The sequence below is a fragment of the Nomascus leucogenys genome, chromosome 21 (assembly GCF_006542625.1).
Source record: "Nomascus leucogenys isolate Asia chromosome 21, Asia_NLE_v1, whole genome shotgun sequence".
NCBI classification, from domain to species: Eukaryota; Metazoa; Chordata; class Mammalia; order Primates; family Hylobatidae; genus Nomascus; species Nomascus leucogenys.
The window spans coordinates 54,803,170-54,821,710 of record NC_044401.1 but is presented as its reverse complement, the minus strand read 5'-3'; the positions used below and the strand labels follow the sequence as shown (position 1 = coordinate 54,821,710).

The window sequence follows — 18,541 nt, the reverse complement described above, 5'->3', positions numbered from 1 at the left end:
AAGGCTTTTCTGACATGCCTATTTTCCCCGGGGTTGGCCACAGTTCTGTGACCCCTTTTCTTTACTGGACACTCGGTGGCCTCTTGGGGCTTGGCTCTCACTCAGCTGACAGCTCCAGGTTCTAACAGAGTAGGGGGTGCTATTTGTGATAACTGAGATCTCTCCAAATGCATCCTAGTGAGGAAGAGGTGGGAGAAGGGGGATGGGACTGGGAATGTTAGGATACCCAAAGATAAGTGGAGCACGAAGATATGAGTGAATTGCTGCAGTCTCGTGATCAAACTTGAATGGAGGAGGAGTTGCTTCTTATGAATGAGCAAAGTGATTTCTTGAGCTGGAATCTACCTTGGGTAAAGATGCGGTGAACATTGTTGAAATGACAACAAAGGACTTAGAATATTCCATACCTTAGTTGATTGAGCAGCAGCAGTGTTTGAGAGGACTGACTCCAATTTCGAAAGTGATCTACTGTGGGTAAAATGCTATCAAACAGCGTTGCATGCTAGAGTAACCTTTCATGAAAAGAGAGTCAATCTACGCAGCAAAGTCCATGGTTGCCTTATTTTCATAAATTGCCATTGCCACCCCACCTTTAGCAACTGCCACCCTGATCAGTCAGCAGCCATCAACATTGAGGCAAGACCGTTAACTGGCAAAAAAATGACGACTTGCTGTGGGCTCGGACAATTGGTAGCATTGTGAGTGTGTGACTCACTTTATTGTGATATTTGCCTTATCACAGTGGTCTGGAACCCCCATTATCTCATAGGTGGATGCCTATACTTGCTTTTTTGCTTGTCACACACACACACAAAGCCAAAACATGCAAGCCCCATGAGGGCAGAGACATTGTTTTGTTGTTTTTGTTCACTACTCTTTTATCTCCAGGGCCTAGAACTGTGTCTAGCACATAGTAGGTGCTCAAGAAACATCTACTGAATGAATAACTTAAAAAAAATGGATTTCCCAGTGTCTGGCGCTTGGTAGGTATTCAGAGGCCTTAGCTCTCTTGTTTCATTTTAGGTTTTGCTTTTCCAAAAAGCGGGTGGGCTGGCACCCTGAAACCCCACACTGCTTGATACGGCACCTACTGGAGGCAATTCTTTTAAAGCTATTTATAGCAAAAGATAAAAATAGCTCTTAATGACAGCATGGTAGAAGAAAATCATCACTCCCGGCACTTTTCAGGGACAAAATTTCAGGACAGAGCTGGAATGACATGTCCTAGAGGCTCTGAAATTTAAATACATGAAATAGGGAGAGGAAAAAATATCTACAAGCAGAAAGCATCTGGAACACATTCAAAGAGCAGGGGCTTGAGCCAGGCAGGCGCTGGTTTGGATCTCACCTCTGTCACCTGTCAGTACATGGCCTCGGGCACACTGTGCCTCAGTTTCCTCATCTGTAAGACAGTGATAATACCGGAAGGACATGCCATAATAAAGGGCATGTCCTTCCTCCTCTAGTGCTCAGAATTAAACCCCAGGGCTGGGACCTGCCCCTGACTCAGGAGAGATCTCCATCAGCCTCCCACACTGAGGCTGCACAGGCCTGAAGCCTGGCAGGCTCCCAGAGATGGTACTTATTAGACAATTTAGGAAAGCCCTGGGGCAGGTATGGGAGTGGGGGTGACAGAAAAGCTGGCAGTTCTAGATCAAAGAATCAGCAGTTCCAGGAGCCAGAACATGAGAGGGAGAGTTTTGCGGCCTGGCCTCGCATTAACTGCAGCGGTTGAAAAACTGATTATTTTAAACCCCAGCGCTCACTTGCTCAACACTTTACCCTCGCCTGGGTAATTAGATCTCCCAGGACTTCAAGAGGATGCTGGCGGCTTCACGCCAGAAGCAAATCTCACTCACGTGTCCTTGAGGCTGGCAAGGAGGTGGCAGGGGCATGTCTTCACTAGCTTAGATCACAGCCCCTCTGGGCTTAGGGCTGTCCCCCTGGGACCTGTCTCTTGATAGGCGTCAAAGGGACGCAGCTTTCTATATCAGGGACAGAGGGAACGACAGGGAAGCCTGGCCAGGGTGTGTATAAGGAGGCGGCAGAGAGGTTGCCGTTGGCTTTGGCCAGGGTTAGATTCTCTAATGTCTCTGTGGCCCCCAAGCTGAGCTGGGCTGGGGGTTCTGGTTGGGGTAGGGGATGGGCTGGGGGAGCCCTCAGTACGCAGACAGGCACCTCCACACACATGCATCTGCTCCTGTTTTCATTTACTTAGAATCCCTGCTAGGGCTGGGGTTTCAGAGGCCAGTGAAGCTGTCTTGGTTCAGGAATCCGAAAGCCCAGGCTGGTGCCTGCCTCCCCACCAGATGTGCTCCAGCTGCCTCTCTCAAGTGGACGGGAAACCCTTTAGCCACTTATGGGCTGAGGCGAAGTGTGGGAATAGAAAAGCTACCCTCAGCATTCTACAGTTTGCCTCTGTAGGAATTTTTGTTTCTGCAATGGGGCTCACCCAGGGATTTTCCCACATGCCTATTTTCTCAGGGATTGGCCATAGTTATGTGACCCCTTTTCTTTACTGGACACTCAGTGGCCTCTTGGGACTTGGCTCTCACTCAGCTGACAACTCTAGGTTCTAACAGAGTAGGGGGTGCTATTTCTGATACTGTGATTTCTCCAAATGCATCCCAGTGAGGAAAGAGGTGGGAGAAGGGGGATAGGATTGGGAATGTTAGGATACCCAAAGATAAGTCCTGACTCTGTCACTCCCTCGCTGTGTGACCCTGGACAAGTCACTCTCTCAGCCTCAGTTTCTTTACTATAAATGGGAGGTAAAAAGTATGTTTCCCCCGAGCAGCTATGTTACAAGACGAAACCATGAAGGTTATAGGGTCTTGTAGAGTGCCTGGGAGAACCCAAGGAATGGACACAGGGGATTTGAAAATACTGAAGAGCAGAGGCCCCACTGTTACCCACCTTCAGCAATCCATGGAAGGTAGTTCCTAGGCATCCAGCACGTCAGCTGATGCTCAGGATAAATGTCACCTCCACAAGGAAGCCTGTCTTGATGGCCCACCTAGAGCTGCCCCTCCCTCAGTCACTCTCAAAGCACTTAACCACTCGATATTTTGTTGTTCATTAATTTATTCTGTATTTTTTTTCTGGACCCCTGGAAGCTTTGTGAAGAATAGTATCTTTGTTGGTTTTGCTCACTGCTATATACCTAGCTCCTAGGACAGCATTTAGCACGAAGTAGTTGCTCAATAAATTGTTCTTTAAAGTGCAAAAAAAAAAAAAAAAAAAAGAAGAAGCTTATTTGAATTAGTAAATGAATGCAGTGATTCTCAGCTAGGGGGTGGGGCATACCCCACTAGGGGATGTGCCCAAATGTTTCAGAGAATAGTAAGAAGCAGAACATCTATAGTCTCAGGGCACAACTTAAACATTACAACGATCATCATTTATTTTCAGTTACAATCTTTAACTTATTATGGAATCTCAAATGACACTAGCAGATGGGGGAAAGCTCTGTAGTTTCAAAGGAAGCTCTGGGTTTCTACAGATTGGGGACTTTGATCTCCTGTGGCCCTGGCAGCCTGTCCCTGAGGCCCTCCTGCAACAGGGTATGGCTGGATCATACCAGGTCTGCAGGCCACAGTGAGGAGTTTTGATTTCATTGTGAGAGCAGTGGGAGCCACTGGGTTTTCAGTAGGTGGTGGCACAACCTGACTTGTATTTAAGTTTACTCTGGCCATAAATGGGAGAGGAAGAAAAAAGGGAGGGGCTTGTAATACGTTATTCTCATTTAATTTTCCTAACAACCTTGTAGGTAGGCATATCTGGACCCCCTTTTCAGATGAAGAAACAGGCTCAGAGAGGGAAAGTGATTCACCTGAGACCACACAGTGAGTGAGCACAGGAGCCAATGCTAGACTCCCAGTCTCATGGTGCCCCATGGCCAGGCTCTGTCAAGTGGCTCCAGGGCTGACAGCCTCCAACCCCTGGGTCTGGGACTTTTGATTTATCTACTTATAGCCCATGAGGCCCAGGCCGAGGTGCCCTTGAGGATGTCACTGGCCAGAAGGAGGCAGATGAGTGAGGACTGGAAATTGGGGTCACATTCTCAGTTGCCCCATTGGCAGATCAGGTATCTTCCTGGCCCCTCCCTTGGCCCCTCTTCCCCCATATTTGGGCCTGAGCCCCAGTGTGGTTTGGAGCAACTGAAAACTTTCAGGCTTCTGAGCCAGCATCCTGCACCCTCTATGGGGGCACAGAGTCCTAGGAATGACCCTTTATTCCCTTTGACAAATGGTTAAGAGCACAAGGTCTAGTCTCATCCAGGCCTGCCTTTCACAGCTGTGCGATGTGGGCGAGTCTGTTAACCCCTCTGTGCCTTGGTTTCCTCACATGCAAAATGGGGGTAGGAGTGGCATCTCCCACCTCAGGGCTTGAGCTGTTAACACAAGGTGGTCACCCACCAACCGGACCATTACCGGAGCATGGGGCAGCACTTTCCCTCTGGCTCACTTCCTAAATCAGATCCCCTGGCCTTCTGCTGGCCACCAGGTGGTCCCAAATAAGGAGGAAGCAGGGGGGTCTGAGGTTCTCGTTGAGGGGGTGGTATGGTTCTTCACCCTGGCCACCTGAGCTCCTACATCTTCCCGGAGGGTCCACAGGCCTCCCAGTCAATCATGAATTCACTAGGCTTAGGATGCCCACCCTGTCCCCATTTTGAGGTGAGGCCTAAGCCTTCAAGAGCACTTCTCCAGTATCTGGGCCACTCCAGACCCCTGAGGCTCCCATTCACCCTCATCTACCTTATGGGTATTTGAGAAGACTCTGCCCTAAGATACTTCTCACCTTGGGCTGCCTATGTTCTTTTGGGGGACTTGTAAAGGTGGACTTTCAGGCAGGGTGACAGGTGGGCAGGAGGTTTAGCTCATTTACTTACACCCTGGAGAAGGTGGGAGGGGTTGGGAAGTGAGGAGGTAGAGGTGGGTATGGCTGCTCTGAGCCTCCATACCTCTCCTGGCTGGGTCCTTCAGTTAACTGTTCTCAGAATTAAGCCCTGGAGCCTTTTTAAAAGACTCTGGGACTTCAAGCACTATGAATTTAAAAAAGAAATAAAAAAGAGATTATAAAAGAAAAAAATACAGCTTAAAGAAATTATCAAGAAGAGAAGCAAAGGCCTGTGTTGAGTTTTGGCTGTCCAGTGGCATTCTGCTTTCCTTTAGGGGATTTGGTCGCCCCAACTGGGAAGAGTCTTGGTGATGATCAGTCAAAGTGTCCCCACCTTCCTGGCCTGAGCGTGGGCATGTGATCAAGCTAGGCCAATCACCTCCCAGGGATGCTGTCTCCTGGGACGTAGAATCAGTGATTTGCTGGTGCCAGCTCACATTTGCTTGTGAGAGCTGATTGCTAAAATTTCAGGTATTCTGTGAGCTGGTTGTTAATTATAGCCATCATTAGAAATCAATTATATAAACCTACAATTATATAAATTATACTTTAAAAGGCAACAAATACCCCAAACTTATCACCTCCTAATTATTTTACTACGTTTCACTATTATCTATTCTCTCTAGTAGATAGTCTACTGTATCTGTGTGGTAGAAATACCATATGATGGTGTGCTGCTGTGCCTCTCGTCCCAACTCTGTGTTTAATGATGTCATGTGGGTAATGTGGTGGTATTTACACTAAGGAAATTAGCACCCACCGCAGAAGAGGATTCCCTCGCAACTAGAGAGCTGGGGTTAACATTCACCAGCACAGCCTGCTTTGGAATCCTGAGCGATACACGGACCAAAAGTAGCTGGACTGGATTTTTCCCAACCTGCAATTCCCCAAAGGGACATTTACTCAGTGAGTCGTGCCACTGATCCCTGCATGTCCCCGTTTCCTTCTGGAAAATTGAGCTGGGTTTTCCAGCCTTTGCTCCAACTTGGAGAGCCCACTCCTACGCTGCCCTCTTGCCTCCACTATGCTGCCCAGTCAGCTTCTGTTGTTTACCACCAGCGTGCCTTAGTGGAGCAACATCGGCACACAGGCAGAAACAGGCTGAGGGAAGATCCATCACCCCAGTTTCACCCTGCAGCCACAACATGGGGTACATTCTAGATGTTTCCTGCCAGCCCCTTTCCCCTTGCATCTGTCTTTGTGGAGTTGTTGCCATTGTCAGGACATATGATGCTAAACCCACTTTTTCGACATCACATTGTTTCTTGAGCCTCATCCACGCGGCTTTGCCTTCTCTGTAACAATCTTTTTCCGTAATGTCCCAAAGGCACGTGGAGAAGCTAAAAGGTACTTAGTTACTTTCCTAATGTGGGACACTTAGGAATTACTTGTCCTCTTTTCCCCTTTAGTGTCACATAGAGACGTGGTTAAAAAATCTGGGACTGTGGATTGGGAGACCTGAGTTCTTATTTAGTTTTGTGCCAGATGGCTGTGTGAGGTTGCGCAAGATGCCTCCCTCTCTGGGCCTCAGCTTCTTAACCTATATGACGATGATGATAATGATAATAGTAATAGTAATAATAATAATGATGATGGTCTCCACTTCCAGGGGTTTCCTGGGCAGTGCTAAGTGTGTTGACTCACATCAGCTCATTTATTACTTCTCACAGCCCAGGAATAAGAATGATTTCACAGATGAGTAAACAGATCCTGAAAGGTGATGTCATTTCCTCAGCACAACATAGCTAGTGGGTGGCAAAGCTGGGGTTCAGACCCAGGATGTCTGCCTCTTAACTCTGTCACCACACTGCCACTTCCTAACGCCCACTTCTTAACGCCCACTGAACATCGGGCTTGGGGGACAGACACATCAGTACAGCAGTGAGCCTGTCCCTCATTACAGTCCTCTTGCTGTCCCGGCCATGTCCCCATTTTACAGAAGCGAACGCTTCAGCTCTGAGGACTGAAGTGGTTTTCCCATGTCAGAGTGTTCTGGGCTGAATCATGCTCCCCCAAATCCATATGTTGAAGTCTTAATCCGCAGTACCTTAAAATTGTGATGGTATTTGGAGATAGAGTCATTGTAGAGATAGGGACACTGCAGTTACTAAGTTAAGATGAGGCCATTAGGGTGGGCCTAATCCATGGTATAATTGACACCCTTATACAAAGAGGAAATTTAGGCAGAGGGACAGATATGCATAGTGGGAAGATAATGTGAAGAGACATTGGGAGAAGATGGCCATCTACAAGTCTCCAGAACTGTGAGAGAATGAATTTCTGTCATTTAAGCCACTCAGTCTGTGGTCTTTGGATGGCGTGGCTGAGCTGAGGCTCTGCGGGGAGCCAGGAGGTTGCAGGGGAGACCAGGCAGCGGGGCGGGGGGTGTCTCTGCCCCCTGGCCCATACCCACTGTGTGCTGGGCAAGTCCCTTCTCTCCTGGGTCTCAGTCTCCCCATGTGCACCCTGGGATTGCTGAATCAGATGGTCCCTGAAGGCCCTTCCAGACCTGTTGTCTCATGGGTCCATGAGTCCCTCAGGCTCCTATTCCAGCTGCTCTGACCCCACTGAGCTGGGGTGTGCTGAAGGGGGAGGCCCCAGGGAACACTCCATTCTGCTGTTCTTTCCAGCAGAGCTTTCCCAAGGGCTCACCCAACAGCCTGCCCTCCTCAGTGTGGGCTGTTTCTCCTTTGTCCTACTTCCTGGCGACTGCTCTGTCCAACTGCCTGCCAATCCAGTGTCAGATACTCTCATCACACTGTACCTGCATGTGACACTGTCCTCTGACCTCTGACATCTTCTTTGCCTGCTGCCTGCTCTCTCCCTTTGGGGTGGAGGCTAGGGCAGGTGGGTCCTAGGGAACCATCAGATGAGGCACTAATTTCCACTGACTATAAATAACTCTGGGTCTGAAACCACAGCAGGGGCCTGGATTGCACCAGGAGGAGTAAGATAATCGTTGTGGGGTGAGGAGGGCCTGTATAAATAACTTACCTGCCCTGTCTGGGTCTCTCGGGTGACAGGCAGGCCTGGAGGCAGAGGATCTCTCCAGTTGAACTCGGGGCCTTTGTGGGACCCAGGCTGGGTGGATGACTCAGGTCCTACCAGCATTTGAGACGGCCCGCCTGCAGTTATACAGCAACATTTCTCACCCCTTAGCCCATGTGACAGATGAGGAAACTGAGACCCAGGTAGGAGAAGTAATTGGAAACTGGGGTCTAGGCCCCTGGGCTTCTGGGAGCTAGAGAACTGTTGCCAGGGATGCCCAAATTCTGGTCCCCCGCTAAACCTGACCTTTGGGAACTAGCGTGGGAGGGCCCTGAAGCTGCTTGGTAGAAAAGGACTGCTGGGCCAAGGCCTGGGGCAAAGGGCCCAGGGCACTGCCCTGGCCTGGGCACTGATCGGTCAAGGTTTTGAGGTCACGAATTTTCAAGTGAAGAGAGGCCTGGGGTCTGGCTGTGAGTCAGCCACCCTTTGACCCATCTGACGTCTGCATAGTGGGGGCATCAAGGCAGACAGTTTCACAGTAGTGGAATGTCTGAGCCTGGAGAAGCCTCAGAGACTACCAGACCAACCTTCTTTATTTTCCAGATGGGGAGGCTGAGGCACAGAACAGGGTGGAAGGAGCTTGGAGAGGGTCTCAGTCGATAAGGGCCAAAGTCAGGCTGATCTCCGCCCCTGCCCAGCATGGGTGGACTGAGCACCCTTTTCTTGCACAGTCACATGCATCCCCCTGGGGCCCCTGCAAAGACCAACTTCGCCTAAGGGCCCTGGGCCAGTCACGTTGTGTGTTCTCTCATTTAATCCACAGTCAGTGTGGCCCCTGGAAGCCAGACAGTGTCTGCTCCATTTCACAGATTTAACAAATGATGCATTAAGAACTTATGTGGTCTGTGCCCCAACCCAGGCTTTTGGACACTCTAGTTTAGCATTTCTCTCCAGTATCAGAGGTTTTCAATTTTTTTTTCTTTTTTTCAACACTTTGTTAAAAAACCAAAGTCTTCAAAGCATTTAAAAAGGACTATCAGGCCGGGCACAGTGGCTCATGCCTGTAATCCCAGCACTTTGGAAGGCTGAGGCAGCAGGTTTGCTTAAGGCCAGGAGTTCAAGACCAGCCTGGTTCACTGCAATCTTTGCCTCCCGGGTTCAAGCGATTCTTGTGCCTAGCCTCCTGAATAGCTGGGATTACAGGCATGTACCACCACATCTGGCTAATTTTTGATACCCTGTTTCTACAAAAATAAAATAAAAAAAAAATTAGCTGGGCATGGTGGCACATGCCTGTAGTCCCAGCTACTTGGGAAGCTGAGGTGGGAGGATCACTTGAGCCTAGGAGGTCGAGGCTGCAGCGACCTGTGATTATGCCACTGCACTCCAGCCTGGGCAACAGAGTGAGACTCGATCTAAAAAAAAAAAAAAAAAAAAAAAAAAAGGAGCGTCTCTGTCTCTGGTTCATGGTGGTGGGTAAGAAGCCCCAGAGTCCCATCCATTCAGTATCCCCTTGTCCCGTAGGGCACTTCTGTGGAACTCCAAGGCACTGGGGAACCCAGTGTGAGAACCATTTCCCCAACCTTCGGTTTCCCTGCATTCAGTGAATTCACTGGCTCTCCACGCACCTGGAGAAGGCTGTACTCAGGGCCTCATCTTATGGAGCTGGAGGCCCATTTCACACTCACAGGGACATAAACACTATTATCCAACCTGACAGTTTGCATACACAGCATGAACAAACAGACTAACAACCAGAGTCTACAAAAATGAATCTGTAGTTCACGGGCTGGAGTCCTCTGTGCTTTGCGATCTGTCCTAGGCTCCAGGCACAGCGAATTCCTCACTGTTCCCTGTACACATCCTGGTTGTCATCACAGGGCCTTTGCTCACGCCCCATTAACTGCGTGTGCTTCCCTCCCCATCTCCGCACACTCAACTCTGCCCTGTCCTTCCAGGCCTCACTCAGAGGAAGCTACTCCTGATTTTGTTCCCAGTTAGGTGGGGATCACTCCTCCTTCGTCAACCTTTAGAACATTTCCTCTTGCAGTAGTTATTTTTGTCAATAGAAAGCAGCAGACTGAGGAGGTCATGTGTGCATATTTGGGAGCCAGACAGTGTAGGCACCAATCCTGGTCAGGTCACTTGTTAGGGATGGTGCTCTGAGCCTCAATTTCCTCATCTGTAAGCTGGGATGACGACAGTTCCTGTTTCACAGGGGTGATGTGAAGATTATAGGAGAAAATGCCTTGAAGCTTCAGCAGGGAGCCTGGCTGCTGTTAGTGCTCAATATGTGTTAATTACTCTCTAGTATCATAGCTATAACTAGCATCGTGGCCAGTAACTAGTAGCACAGCTAGACTGGGAGAGTCTTAAGGCGGGGGCAGTTTACAATCCACCTTTGCACCTCCCTTTCCTGGGAATCTATAGGGAGTTTTGGAGAGTAAGGGGATCCGGAAGGGGTTCCTCCTTCCTCCCCCTGGCTACATCGAGGCCTTGGCTTCCTGCCCCTGGCTGCCATCTTTCCTATTGATTCCTGCCAGCCTCTGTGCCCTTGGAGTTGTTTGTCTTTTTGTTTTTTTTGAGACAGAGTCTCACTCTGTCACCCAGGCTGATCTTGGCTCACTGCAACCTCTGCCTCCCGGGTTCAAGCGATTCTTGTGCCTCAGCCTCCCAAGTAGCTGGGATTACAGGCGTGCGCCATCACACCCAGCTCATTTTTGTATTTTTAGTAGAGATGGGGTTCCACCATGTTGGCCAGGCTGGTCTCGAACTCCTGACCTCAAGTGATCCACCTACCTTGGCCTCCCAAAGTGCTAGGATAACTGGTGTGAGCCACTGCACCAGGCATTTCCTGTCTGACATCCTCTGCCCCCTTGAACCAAGAGAGGATATCCTTGAAGGCCGGCCCTGTCCCCATCTGCCCACCTGTTCTGTGTGTAGCCACATCACACAGACACTGCTCCTGAGAAAGCATATGGAAGAGATCTGGGTCTCTTCCCAGAAGAGTACATGTGGCCCAAGCCTGCACATACTAGGTGCACGACATATATTTGTTCAATAAATAAATGTGTGTCCACCTCCATCACTGCTTGGCATATTAGAAGCAGGGGGAAGCAATGGAGATGTTCCATCAGTTCTAGGAGGTGGGTGTTATTATCATATCATTTACAGGTGGGGAAACTGAGGTTCAGAGTGAGGGAATGACTTAAGGACTTAGAAGGTGAAGCTGGGACTCAAAGTCAACGGTCTCCATATTCCTTCCCTTTTCTGAGCACATAGTAGGCACTTAGTGATTAGTGCATATTGATTCCGCAAAACGATAATGCCTTCATAGTAAGAATCAGGGCCCCCTTCCTCTCCAAGCCTTTGTTTCCTACTCAAGGGGCTGCTGTGAGGATCCCAGGGAACAATATGTTGGGAAGGCCTGGCTCTTAGTTTGCTCACAGTAAATGAGAGCCCGGGTAGCTTTGGGACTCAGGCCTCTGCATGGTGGATCTGCCTAATGCTCTGCCTAAAGTGAGGCCCCGTGGAAACGCTGCCCTTACAACCCATCTCTTCTACCACCTCTCTGGGTGCCTGACTACGGGAAGCACCTAGTGGGCCAAGCAGCATCGCTCACGGGACATGAAGACTCCCTAGTCTTGCTGGAATCACCGGGAAGCCCTTCAGTCAGCTGCCGGGCAGGATCTTTATCTATCTGTCCTGTGCTCTCCCTGCCACCCCATGGCCTACAGAATTATTTGCCCAGCAGACTCTACCACCTCAGCCTATGACCATTGATAGCATGCATTGGTTGACATGTGGGTTTATTTTATTGATGATTCAGAAGGATATGCAGGCAGCATTCTGGAAAGCATCCACACATGATTCATCGGAACTTCACATTAAACTGTGCTTTTGAAGGATTTTTTCCCCCATGGTAGTGGTGATGGGGGGAGGTGCGTACACATTGCAAATCAAATATGGGGCTGACATTTTTTTTAACCAAGATTCACATGCATTGCTCAAGTCCGTTGAGCTACCAAACAAGCTGCCTTTCTCTTCTTCACTAATTAAAACCCAACGTCTCCCTTGAAGCCACACAGAGAGTTCCTGGCAGAGAATAATAACAGCAATGCTGAAATAACACCTACCATGTGCCAGGCACTAAGTGCTTTGCACATATTACTTTAATGCTTACAGCGACCCTATGAAAGAGGCACTATTATGACCTCATGTTACAGATGAAGAAACTGAGGCACAGTTAGATAACTGGTCCAACGTCCCACAGCTGGATAAGAAGTGGCGCCAGGATTTGCACCATGATACCAAGTTGGCCTCTTCCCCACTGTGACACTAGTCATAGGCCTAGTCAGCCTGGACAGTCCCAGCTCATGCCTAGCACCCTGGTGTAATTACTAACGGTGCCGTGGTTTGGCTGGTAGAATCTTTAGCCATGTTATATTTCAGGTGGTTCTGAATCCTACCTTCTCTCCTCAGCTGTCTCCTCAATTCTGTTTTCTCCCAATCCAGGCCATGCTCTCCTCAAGAGCAGGGAACCTTTCTGCTCTTCCTCCCCAGCACACAGTAGGGACCTTCCATGCTGCAGGTCTCCATTTTCCTTCCCTCCTCCATTTTCCTTCCCTCTTCCAATCTCCTTGGGGTCTTGGTGGACTGACCCGCGCCCTCTGGTTGAGCATGTGACCAGGTCTGACCTATCAGCCCACTCCATTTTTAAGCTGCAGGGATTGGCTCAGGAGTGGCCAGGTGACTATAAGTGGCCCAGTGAGAGCATAGTCTGGGATTTTTAATGGTGCGGAGCCTACGAGGAGAGGCTGGGCTGCCCCGTTGACTAGGATGGGAGGATGTTAACCTGAAGCTGCTGGCACCCCCATGTGCTAAGACCCACCTGAAAATGAAGCCAACACAGAGGACAGCAGAAGTGAAAGTAGGAGAGGGAAGGACAGAGTCCTCTTGGCAGCATTTGAGGTCCTGGAGCCAGCCGTGCCGGAGGCCAGATCTATCCCTGGAGTTTTCAGTTGCACAAACCAGAAAACTCCTTTTGTGCATAAGCCAGTTCCAGATGGGTTTCTGTCAGATGGAGCCCTCATGGATAAAAATGCTCAGCAAATACTGGGCCTAGATTCTTCTGTAAAAGCACTTTTAACTCACGGTCTACAAAAGGCAGAGAGTGGAAGTAGTACAGTTCTCATTTCACAGATGAGAAAACTGAGGTTGTCGGAGACTAAGTATCTTGCCTGAGGTCTCCCACATACTTGGTGACACAGGTGAGGCTGGGACACCTCACCAGTCGTCATGTCTTCCCCTCCACCCCTGCATTTATTTGAGAAGGCAGCTGTGTTTCCTCAGCCTCTTGCATACTCAGGAGTTTTTCTCCTCTTGGCCTCATACCTGACAGAGTCCTGGGCCTTAGAATGGAGCATGGGCCGCTTCACATGAAGGCCCTGGAGTGGGGCTGCAAGGCTTTCCCAGTCATCTCTGGCCAGGCAGTGAATTCCCCATACCGACTCTGTGTCTGGGCAGCCCCCACGCATGACCCTGCCCAGGCTTCCGCCGACTCTGTGGCTGCCCTGGCTTCCCTGTTGACCTCTCAGGGTCTCAGTGATCCTTGGGTTGACGGAACACAGAGGGAACTGAAACATGGCAACAACACACGGAAGACCCCTGCCCCTGCCTCCACATCCTCCTGCTGTCCAGCTAGCGGCAGCCCCATGGACGTTCTCGTTCAATATCATATTCACATGCAGCACAAAGTAGCCGTCATCTCCCGTGATCTGCTCTCTTGTCCTCCCTCAGCCCTGCTCTCTCCTCCACTTGGGCAGGCTGTGGGATTCATACAAAATTAACCGGAGGTTCCGTTTCACAGCACTCTGCAGTATCCAGTTCCCACCCCACCCTGCTGCCGCCCCATCTTTGTCCCCCTTATCAACCCCGCCAGGAAACGTGCTGCGTGGCAAACACCCAGCAGCAACCTATCATCGTCACCCTTTCTGACAACCCGAGGTGGGTGCAGGTGTCAGGAAGTGAGCAATGAGGGCTGTGTGTGCAATGGCTCAGGGCAGCGCAATGCTGGGCTCAGGGAACTGGAGCCATCTGCTCTGTGGGTGACACAGGGTGTCCTGTGTCTGTCCCCAAGCCTGCAGCCTTCTGTCTCATGAAAGGAGGGGCACTGGGACATCCCCTGCCTCTTCTTTCTTCCTCCTTTTCTTCTTTCCGCGAATATTTCTTGAGCTCCCAGGCAATGCATCAGGTGTTGGAGACATGGTGGAGAATGACACAGAGCTCCTGCCTCTAGGCCTCCCGGACCACTTGGCACTAGTCGCCCATCTTTCTGCATCCTCTGATGGCATGTTAACTCTGCATTGGGCACCACCACTGTCTTATCTGACTGCCTAATTCTTTCAAGGGGATGGGGCCCATACCTGTTGTTTTTAAAAGAAACACTGGAGTATAATAACAATGATAATAAACACCACTCTGTAGGTGTCTAAGGTCTGCCTTGCACAGTGGCTTATCTAATTTAATCCTCACACCATTTGCATGAGGTGGGTACTGTTACTACCCTCACTTCACAAATAAGTCCATTGAGGTTCAGAGAGGTTAAATTGAACTCTCCCAGTGTCCCTTGACGAGAAAGACACTCAGGAATGGAACTCAGGTTTCTGGGATTTTAATGTCCTTGGCTGAAACAGTGTGGAAGGACAGGGAACAGTAGAGGTAAGAAGATAAAGGCGTTAATTAGAATGGAACAGAACCAACAGTGGAAGAGGAAAGGAGTGGAGTTTAGATGGGGGTAGAGGCTGCCCTTGGCCTCACAGCCTCACTGGGGGGCAGGTTTACCCAACAGGTGTCACGAAAGTTGGGTCTCCAGGTGGGACATCCAGTACTGCTGAGCTGTGGGAGCTGAGCCACACCCCGAGCTGGCTGCTAGCGGTGCCCTGAGTGAGCGCTGATTCCCTGTGGCCTCAAACCCCATTTGTCACTTTCAGAGATCTTTTTGCCTAAAATTAGCTGGACTTGAATGGGAAGGCTAATTTATGCGTGGCCTGGAGCGTTTCCTGCAGTGTGACTCAGAGGCCAGCTCTCTGCTCGCGTCAGCAGATTAGGGGTAGGGGGTGTCGGGAATGGTCAACCTGAGTCCCTGGGTCCGGAGCTGGCACAGCCCAGACCACGGAGCTTTTAAACTGGGGCTGGGGCTGGGGCTGTGCCAAGGATTTCTCTAAATCAGAAGATGGCCAAGCAGAGTGGGACAAATGCTCCATATGAGACAGAGTAAAGGAAGTGTCTCTTGGCCCCGCCCTATTCAGGCCTTGCCCTACAGTGGACGCCAGAGGACTCTTCCCAGGTGGCCGTGCTTGGCTCAGGTCTGAGCATGGGGCTGAGTTCAAAGCCTGCTCTGACCTGAACTGTGGCAGTGACCTCGAGCCCTCATATCCCCCTCCATAAAATGGGGTAACAGCACCCGTTTCCAGGAATACGTGTCACAGAGATGCATAACAGCCTTGTACAAAGTGTTTCTCATATGTGGACACTGGCCACCATTCCAACCTTTCTGGAGAACATGCCCACTTTTTCCCGAGTGATGATACTCATCATGAAAACAATGACAAGAGCTGACATTTATTGAGTACTTTGATGCTGGGCACTTGACCTGATTTTATTCAATATTCACAGCCCCTTTTATTGATGGGGAAATGGAGGTGTTTAGTCACTGGGGCTGAATCCTACCACACAGAACTACCCGTGTGTCAGGGACTATTCTAAGCTACTTCATTTTGTCCTCCCCCAGCCCTGTGAGGTAGTCACTATTACTATCCATGATTTACAGATGAGGAAATGGGGGCACAAAGAGTTTGAGTAACTTGCCCAGAGTCCCACAGCAGGCAAGTGGCAAAGCTGGGATTTGAACCCAGGATGCCCAGGTTTGGGTCTGTGGCATTATGCTCTTCTGCCCCTCCCCAAATCTCTTCCAGTCTTGCACCTCCCAGCCCCCTGGGAGATGCTTCTAGGGACCAATGTAGCAGGAGCTCCAGGAAATCCTATGATGGGCTTTGCTTCTCCTCAGAGATCTTGCCCGTCAGAGATATCTCATTTGATTCTCATGAATGACCAGGAGACCAAGGCTCAGAGAGGTCAGATGAAAAGGCCCAAAGGCACACGGCTGGCAGGCAGCAGAGCAATAGAGATGTCATTATTGTTTCCATTTTACAGATGAGAAAACAGAGTTCTTTTCTTTTCACCTGAAGCCTCACTTCTTGCAGCATACCAGTTATTCTATGGAATTCCCTCTAAGAAATGCTGCTGTAGGCCATACTACATGCTTTCCCTTCTCTTTCCTCCATAGCCAAGTCCAAACACCTTCCCCTCCGCGAAGCCTTCCCTGACCTTCACTGCCCACCAGCCTCACTAGTGCTGAGTCCTGGGGTCCTTGCTGCACTTGGTCTTGATTATCTGCAGTTTGGGCTACTCAGCTGTCTGAGAGCTCCCCCACCTTAGGCTGGGACTTAGTAGCTGTGTCTCAGGGTTTTACAGGGTCCTCATCTGTGCCAGGCACCAGGTTGGGCACGGGATGTACAGAGAGAGCAGATAGGGTTCCTGCCTCAGCTAGGCAATACTCCCTCTAGCAGTACAGAGTGGGCTCCCAGGAACCAGCCAGAAATGGCCCTGCAAGGGTGCTGGAACTTGGCCATGTGCTGCTCAACTTCCCAGCTCTGCGGAGCCTTTCTGGTGGGAGTGGTAGGTGGTTTTCTTAACTAGGGTCCACAACCCTGCTTTGGGGGGTCTAGAAACCCACAAATAGTGTGAGCCACACCTGTTGTATGTGGTTGGCTGATTTTCTGAGAGAGGGGCCACAGTGCCCATCAGCTTCTCCCCAGGGACTGAGGCTGAGAGACATTTAAGAATTCCTGATTCAAGGCAATCTCCCAGTCCCCAGTCAACAGGCAAAGGCCACTTGAACAGCCCTGTCTGCCAGCAGTCCTCGTGTGCCAACCTGATGGTGCAGGGGAGCATGGACCATTCTGCCAGGGATAAGTGACCACAAGAAGCTGGGACCCAGAAGTCTCCAAGCAAAGCTGATGCCCATCCAAGCAAAGCCGATGTGCCATCTTAGGGCCACAAGCAGCTGTTTTTAAGCCTCGTGCCAGAACCATACTATGAGGAAAGGTTACTTCCCCTATTCCTACCCTCCCTGCCAAAACAAAAAAACAGCACCCAGTGAGAAAAGGTGTTTCTAAACTTCTGCCTGGGCTCAGGCCATGGGCAAAATGTCAGTGAGAACAGTCAATGTGGGAAGAAAAACCCATTTTAGCTTTTCTTTCTGACCCAGGAGAGCAGACAAAGAGGGACACAGACAGCTGGGAGTTGCTGGGTGTAGTGGAGTGTAGGCACACGCGACCAGTGGACTGCCAGGCAAGCCCTGGAGGAAATGCTGCCAGGGCTAGAGTCCAGCAGAGCCCAGGGCTCAGAGGACTGGACAGAGGAGACAGGCTCCTCTTCTGTCATACAGGATAACAGTTCAGATGCTCCCTGCCTCCCAGGTGGTGGTCGATATCTGGGGAAGGACTTGACATCCACTTCTCCTTAGAATAATCATGGCTGCCACTTTGAGCACCTACTGCATGCCCAGCCACGCACTAGGCATTGTCAGGTAGGCATTGGCCCATTTTCCAGGAGAAGAAAACTGAGGCTCGGTGCAGTTTTGCACAAACGTTCAGGGTTGGGAGTGTCAGTGCAGAGCCTCACACACGTGCCTGTAGGGTTAACGTAGGGAATGCTTCCTTTCTATGGTGAGCTGAAGGTAACTTGTGGCAGGTAACCCAAACCATGAGGTCTGGTGCCCAAGCTGGGCTGACTCCCCTTGTATCTGTTTTGGGGCAGAGCACCTAGCTTTGATCCCTTCTAGAAAAGCCCCCAGGAGCTGAAACACACTCTAGAGATTCCAGGCCTGCTCAATTTTGGCAGTTGCAAGAAAGCCCCACTCCACCCTCAGGGCAGGACATACAAGGACATCTGTCACCCTTCCTATTACAGCCATCTTCCTATTGCTTTGTCTGCCCAGCAACTCTAGAGCTGTGATGCCCCAGAGCCCCAGCGATCCCCAACCAGAGTCTGGATTTGAGAGACAGACTTGATTCCAGCCCAGTGGCAGGGGATTGGCTGTACATTGGTGGTGCTACGGTTCCACGCTCAAGCCCACACTAGGGAATTCCTGGGGCCTGGGGAAGGAAGGACCAGGCCTTCATGGTTGGAACCCCCAAATCCAACCACTATGGGCTAAGTGGGGAAAGCAAAAGCCCCTCCTGGGCCTGGGTGCAGGTTCCATGTTGGTTCTACCCAGTGGCCCTTCTGCCTCTGCCTCAGAGACTAGTGCCTCCCATATTAATAGAATGTTGAACTCGCCACTCTATGGCTGTGGGGCCCCTTGTCTCCAGAGCACAGTCTTGACCCAGCTGTCTCCCTGCCGTTCTCTCTGCAGGTGGCTTGAGTCATGCCCAACCCCTGATGAAGCCGTTCCTCAGCCTATCCAGAGGGGCTGACACTCAGCCTATCCAGAGGGGCTGATACTCAGCTAGAATGCACTACAATGGCCATTCTGCCATTCTGGCATTTCAGCCTTTTTCTGACACATCCCTGCTGTTACATACTATGA

General features: G+C 50.4%; 1 protein-coding gene across 16 annotated transcripts in view; it reads right to left on the bottom strand.

The window, feature by feature from the left end:
* ATP2B2 (ATPase plasma membrane Ca2+ transporting 2) overlaps positions 1-18,541 on the bottom strand; it is a 388,078-nt gene that overhangs the window by 112,269 nt on the left and 257,268 nt on the right. The gene's annotated exons all lie outside the window — the stretch shown is intronic.